We start from the raw sequence: 7,595 nt of genomic DNA, 5'->3' as shown, positions 1-7,595 counted from the left end.
AATGGTTAGAATTTGCATATATATAGAATTTTAGTTATCACGATCCAATCATTTAAAAAATGTTACTTTTTGCGGGCATATAGTATTTGTTCTCGGTGATATGCCCGGCCCGCATCCTTGCCGTCGACCCGTTCGCGACGACGTCATGCTTCAGAGGACCCATGTCCGGGACTGGGCTCCGCTGGGCTGGCACTGGGAGGTGCTACTTGGAGGGGCGCGCCGCTTCGTGAGGGACCCAACCTCGGGTCCCGTCGTCGACCCTGATCTTCTTTGGTGGCATTCGCGTGGGCCACATTCGGTGCAGAGGCAGCCGGCCCCGCCGGAGGTGGTGCGTCGCCGTGTTAGGGAGGAAGATGAGCACGTCCATCGGTACATGGCTGCTATGGACGACGTCAGGTTCTCCACTACTTGGCGGGTTCTTTGGTCAGATGACCGGAGATATGATCCTGTGATGGTTCCTTCTCTTTGGGTGTGCACCGCCCCCGCCCCAGGAACCGCGAGTGCCGCCCTAGATTCTTCTGTAGTACTCGATCTTTATTAGGTACCTAGCCAGTGATGTATTCGATATATAATATTCGAGACGATGTATTCAAGATTATATATATTAAGACGATGATGTATTCGAGATTATATATTCGAGACGATGTATTCGAGATTCAGTTTTTCCTTATTGATTAATTGCATCCATGCATTGTAATTTGAATACTAAATTGTTTTATATTTCTTCTGTATTAATTAGTAAAGTAAAAGCTATGGCGGACAATACCGGCAGAGAGAGAGAAGAAGAATTGTTCGACATCATACGCAGCCCTCATAGGCTAGATGATCTGAATGATGACGGCTCCCAATATCTGAACAATACCGGAGAGGGTGACCAAAAGATATTCGATCTCGACGACCGAGCTGATGAAGTCATGAACTATGATTATGATGACATAGACAATGTTAGTGATGACACAGACAATGCTGATCTTCAAATAACAAAGACTTCCGGCGAGGTATATATTTATATAAGCATGCATCCTGGTGCATCACATGTTTTTTTATTGAAGATATATTAACGAATCGATCTTTCTTCTTTCAGCACTCTGGATCGAGCAAATATGCTTCTACAGACAGCAAGACAAAACGAGGCCCGGGCAGATTGTTGAAGGATGGTGTAAAGTACCACATCGAATCCACCAAATTTAGTGGCGAACCCCTCACGCCTAAGAACGTTGCGGACAAGTGGACTCGTCAGTGCGGAGTTCTTGTGAAGGACAAACTCCCGATCTCCATTCAAGAATGGAAAGAGCCAAAGACTAAACGTCCAGGTGTTACTTGGGTCGATGGCAGAGCCAAAGAAGACCTGGTGAAATCTCTGATGGAACATTTCACCCTACCAGATCATTTCACTAAAGCGGATGTGGAGAAAGTCAAGGCCGCTGCTCTTAAGAAGATGGCAATTGCATTCAACACCCACAAGAAAACTGTATGGGCCAACTACCTCGCTAATGAAAGGAAGACTCCAGATTTGAAGGGAACACTGGAGAAGCAAAGAGAACACTGGGACGATTTTGTGACCTTCAAGGATTCAGAATTATCTAAGGAACGGTCGATGAAAAACAAGGCAATGCCGCAAGAAAGACGCAGTTCCATAGGCTGGGTCCAGGTGGCTACGCGGTGGGATTGCCTAAGTGGGATAAGTCTGAGAAAGAGATGGAGGGTGCAAGGGTCACTCCGATTACTAGGAGCTGGCCCCCCAGGTGCAGAACTTGGTTCTATGCGCATGGGGGGCGTTGGACCCTAAGACAGGCCTGGTTTCAAAGAAGGCAAGTCTAAAAGGAGCCGAACAAAAGATACTTGACGCAATAGAAGAAGCTCGAGCGGGGGTGTTCACGCCCAATAGAGAGAACGACGAGCTTACGCGCGCCCTGGGAAATCCTGAACACCCGGGAAGAACATGAGGCATGGGTGTTCTTCCCTGGTATGAGGGCTTTTCGGACTGGAATGACGACTACAGGTCCCGTGCAAGAAACAAGATGGAGGAGGAGAAGAAGAGGAAGCTGGAGGAGGAGCAGAGGAAGCAAGACGCAGAACGTCTTCAAGGCCTAGAAGCAAGGCACGCGGACCTGGCACACAAATTCCAGCTGATGAAGTCATGTACCTAGGGTAGGGTCATGAACCTGACCATGGTACCCTCCCCAAGGACATCTCTTAGAAGAAGTCGTCTTCCAGTCGACCAAGAGGGACTCCACTCAACGGACTAGAAGACACTCGACGAACCTGAAGACACTCGACCATGAAGACTCACTCGACCATCAGGAGTTCAGGATCTATTCTGTATCCAAACAGTCTGTAATTAAGTAGTCTTAATGGTCATGATGGCAGTTTATGTAGGGCGTTACCAGTAATGCCAGACCTTAATGTACTTTAACCCTCTGCTACGTGGGCTGGCTGGGGTCTTGGCGTCCTCTATATAAGCCACCCCCTCCACTGGTAGAAGGGTTCGCACCCCTGTAACTCTCACACACATAATCCAGTCGACCGCCTCCGGGCTCCGAGACATAGGGTTGTTACTTCCTCCGAGAAGGGCCTGAACTCGTAAAACACCTGTGTGTACAACTACTCCATAGCTAGGATCTTGCCTCTCCATACCAACCCCCCATTCTACTGTCAGACTTAGAACCACGACAGTTGGCGCCCACCATGGGGCAGGTGTCTTAGCGACTTGTTGGAGAAGTTGCAATCTTTTCGATTCCCATCATCATGGTTTCAGGTGGAATTTTGACTGAGGGCCGCGAGATCTGTCTCGGCGCGCTCACATTCGTCATCGACGACTCTGCCTGGCTGCAGGAGGCTCCGCTCAACGTGGATGCGCTCCCAGCCCGCGGAGCTACGCATTTTCGAGCATGCATCCGCGGCGTCCTTCTGCGGCAACCGTCGACTCAATATCGGCCAATTTTCGTGTCATCCTCCCTCCCAGCTTCCTGCCGGCGTAAGCGCTCCGGTCGGTCGAGGCTCCAGCGGTGGGTGAGGCACGCAGTGGCTCGCCAGTCGACCGCTGCCCAAGTCGCGGCAATCGAGCCCGACGAATCTCTCTACGGCCTGTTCGACTGGCTCCGGAGAGACTGCATCCGAATGCGACAGCAGTGATCCGGCGGCGGAGGTCCTGATGGTCAATGGGCCGCACGTTCCTCCCGGCTTTCCTGGCACTGAGGGAGGCAATGGCGGGGGTGACCCGTCGCACGACCATGAGGAGTACCGCCCCGAGCCCCTCGACTCGCAGCAGAGGGAAGAGCTTCGCCGCTGGAACATGGATGCGCTCCATACTCCAATCGTCGGAGAAACCCCTGAGGCTCGCGCCTTAGAGGACGCGCGCTTGGCCAACCTGGCTGAGCGCACTCGACTGGAGAACCTTCAGCAGGCACTCGACGAGCGCGCGCAGCAACGGATTCTGGATTCCAGTCGACGCCAACTCTTTAAACCTCCGACTCAGGTATACCGCACTCCAATCCAGAATTTGGCAGCTGCAAAACGTATAGCAGAGTCGATTCAGCCTTCCCAGTCAGAGGCTGGCAGAGGCTTGATGCAGATCAGGAATTTGCTCCGGGCAGCTGGAGATCAAAATTCGGCTGTGTCGCAATCGCGGAACAGGATTCATAGCAGGTCCGTGGCAGCGAATACTGTCCAGTCAGCTCATAGCCCCAGATCGCCCCCGAGGCGTGAAGGGCATGGTGACCGACACGATCAGTACATGAACTATGAGCAGGATGATCACCGAGTCGATCGCAATGATTGGCGTCGAGTGCCCACTCCTCCACGGAGGGGTGGATCATACATGCCTCGGCAGCAGGATGACAGACGCCAGTACAGTGGCGGGCGAAGAATTCCAGTCGACCCCAGAGAACCAGGCTTTGATGTGAGGTCCATTATTGTTCAAGGTCTGGTCGACCGGAACAGAGCCCACAGAGAGGGCAATGACAGAGATGTACCCACCAGCAGCCGAGTGCACGTCTTCGGGCCAGAGTGTTTTAGCAGAGCCATCAGAGCCGCGGTGATTCCTCCCAACTTCAGGTTGGCGACTGGAGTCAGCAAGTTCAATGGTGAGTCCAAGCCCGATACTTGGCTTGAGGACTACCGAGTGTCTGTTCAGATCGGCGGTGGAAATGACGAGGTGGCCATGAAGCATCTGCCTCTCATGTTGGAAGGGTCAGCCAGAGCATGGCTGAATCAGTTGACACCCAGTAGCATCTACACGTGGGAGGACCTCTCCCAAGTGTTTGTCAGGACGTTCGAAGGAACGTGCAAGCGGCCGGCGGGACTGACAGAGCTGCAATCTTGTGTACAGAAGTCGAATGAGACTCTGAGGGATTACATCCAAAGATCGATCACGCTGCATCACACAGTAGAAAATGTATCTGATCACCAGGCAGTTTGCGCCTTCAAGGAGGGCATAAAGTACAGAGAGCTAAGTCTAAAATTCGGTCGAACCGGAGACATGTCTGTGAGCCGAATGATGGAAATTGCCACCAAATATGCTAATGGTGAGGAAGAGGATCGGCTCCGGAGCGGCAAGCACAAGTCAGTCGCCCAGGACACCGGAGGCGGAAATTCCAGTCGGAAGCAAAAGCATAAAGCCGAGCCAGCCGCTCCTGGAGAAGCCTTGGCCCTGAACCAAGGAAAGTTCAAAGGGAAACCCAAGGGGCCTTGGAACCCCAAGAAAGTAAAAGATAAAGAAGGAAATGATGTGTTGGATTTACCATGTCATATCCACACCAAGAAAGACGAAGAGGGTAATTTCATCTACCCGAAGCATACCACTCGACAGTGTCGGCTCCTGATACAGCAGTTCCAAGGAAAGCAGTCCAAGGACAAAGAAAAAGAGTCGGATAAGGTTGAGGACAAGGAGGATAGTGACGAGGAATATCCGCAGGTCAATTCCACCTTGATGATTTTTGCCGATGTTGAGAGCAAAAACCGACTGAAAGTTATAAACCGAGAGGTAAATATGGCTGCTCCGTCAACACCCAATTACCTGAAGTGGTCTCAGACTGCCATTACATTCGACCAATCAGACCACCCAACGCACATCGCCACCCCTGGGTGGCAAGCGCTGGTGTTCGATCCCGTTGTTGAAGGCACTCGACTGAGCAAAGTGTTGATGGACGGCGACAGCAGTTTCAATATACTGTATGCTGAGACGCTAAAAGGGATGGGCATTCCGATGTCCAGGCTGAGCACAAGCAACATGAGTTTTTATGGAGTCATCTCTGGCAAGAAGGCCGCATCACTCGGCCAGATTGCTCTTGACGTAGTTTTTGGTGATTCAAAGAATTTCCGCAAAGAGAAGCTGACATTTGAGGTTGTGGATTTCCAGAGTGCCTATCATGCAATTTTGGGCAGGCCAGCTTATGCACGTTTTATGGCTAGACCATGTTACGTGTATCTCAAACTAAAGATGCCAGGCCCTAAAGGCGTGATCACTGTCACTGGTAACTGCAAGAAGGCAGAAGAGTGCTTCCAGAAAGGCTCGAAGATCGTCGATGCTCAGATGGTGGCAGAAGAGTGGCAGGAACACCAAAGGAACGCAGACCCGAGTGATTTGTTGCGAGCCAAGAAGCCTGCCACGGAATCAGCATTTCAGTCGTCCGGTGAGACAAAACCCGTTCACATCCACCCGACTGACCCAAACGCTGCTCCGACTCATATCTCCACTACACTCGACCCCAAATAGGAAGAAGCTCTCATCCAGTTCCTCCGTGAGAACTGGGACATCTTTGCATGGAAACCTTCTGACATGCCGGGTGTACCCAGGGGACTGGCTGAGCATCGTCTACGAGTCGATTCAAAGGCAAAACCTATGAAGGAACATCTGCGACAGTTTGCCGTCCAGAAAAGGAAGGCCATTGGTGAAGAAGTGGCTCGGCTCCTAGCAGCAGAGTTTATCTGAGAGATTTACCACTCCGAGTGGCTCGCCAATGTCGTCATGGTCCCCAAAAAGGACAATTCGCTTCGCATGTGCATCGATTCAAGCATATCATTCGGGCTTGCCTGAAAGATCATTTTCCTCTTCCCCGCATCAACCAAATAGTCGACTCGACTGCGGGATGTGAGCGACTTTCTTTCTTGGACGCTTATTCCGGGTACCATCAGATCCGTCTGTTTGGACCCGATAAGATCAAAACGGCTTTCATCACCCCATTCGGGTGCTTCTGTTATGTCACCATGCCATTTGGCCTCAAGAATGCCGGAGCCACATTCATGAGGATGATTCAGAAGTGTTTTCTTACTCAAATCAGTCGGAATGTGGAAGCGTACATGGATGACATTGTGGTCAAGTCACGGAAAGGTTGCGACCTGCTGACTGACCTTGCTAACACATTTGCCAACCTCGGGAGGTATGATATCAAGCTTAATCCATCAAAGTGTACATTCGGAGTTCCTGGCGGAAAGTTACTCGGTTTTCTTGTTTCCGAACGAGGAATCGACGCCAACCCAGAAAAAGTTGGCACTATACTCCGAATGAAACGCCCCGTGCGTGTGCACGATGTCCAGAAACTTACTGGATGCTTGGCCGCGTTAAGTCGATTCATCTCTCGCCTCGGTGAAAAGGCATTGCCTCTTTACCGACTGATGAAGAAGTCAGACAAGTTCGAGTGGACTCCAGAAGCTGATGCAGCGTTTGCAGAGTTAAAAACCTTGCTTTCCACCCAGCCGGTGCTTGCTGCCCCAATCAGCAAAGAGCCTTTGCTGCTTTACATTGCAGCCACAGGACAAGTCGTCAGTACTATACTTACGGTCGAGCGGGAAGAGGAAGGGAAAACCTTCAAAGTTCAGCGCCCAGTGTATTACATTTCCGAAGTCCTGACCCCATCCAAGCAACGATACCCTCATTATCAGAAGCTTGTATATGGGATTTATATGACCACGAAGAAGGTTGCTCACTACTTCTCTGACCATATTATCACAGTCGTCACCGACGCCCCCTTATCAGAGATTCTACACAAAGGAGACGCAACCGGTCGAGTGGCAAAATGGGCGATTGAACTTCTTCCCCTAGATATCAGATTTGAGGCAAAGAAAGCTATCAAGTCCCAAGCAATAGCAGATTTCCTCGCCGAGTGGACTGAACAGCAGTTACCAACCCAAGTTCACTCGGAGCACTGGACTATGTTCTTCGATGGCTCCAAAATGCTGAATGGTTCCGGTGCCGGAGTGGTCTTGGTTTCCCCCCGAGGAGATAAGCTCAGATATGTACTCCAGATTCACTTTGATTCCTCCAACAATGAAGCAGAATACGAAGCACTCTTGTACGGTTGCGTATGGCCATTTCACTCGGAGTCCGTCCCCTCGTGGTCTACAGCGACTCGGACTTAGTGGTCAACCAAGTGATGAAGGAGTGGGACGTCAGAAGCCCAGCCATGACTGGATAATGCAATGTAGTCAGAAAGCTGGAGAGGAAATTTGAGGGATTAGAGCTCCATCACGTTCCCCGACTGAAAAATCAAGCAGTCGATGACTTGGCCAAGATAGGTTCCAAGAGGGAAGCCATTCCGAGTGGCGTGTTTTTGGAGCATGTTCACACGCCGTCGGTTCAAGAATATCCTTTCACT

This window comes from Triticum dicoccoides, chromosome 4B (assembly GCF_002162155.2).
Source record: "Triticum dicoccoides isolate Atlit2015 ecotype Zavitan chromosome 4B, WEW_v2.0, whole genome shotgun sequence".
Lineage (NCBI taxonomy): Eukaryota > Viridiplantae > Streptophyta > Magnoliopsida > Poales > Poaceae > Triticum > Triticum dicoccoides.
The sequence above is the reverse complement of the archived record's forward strand: the minus strand, read 5'-3'. Positions refer to the sequence as shown.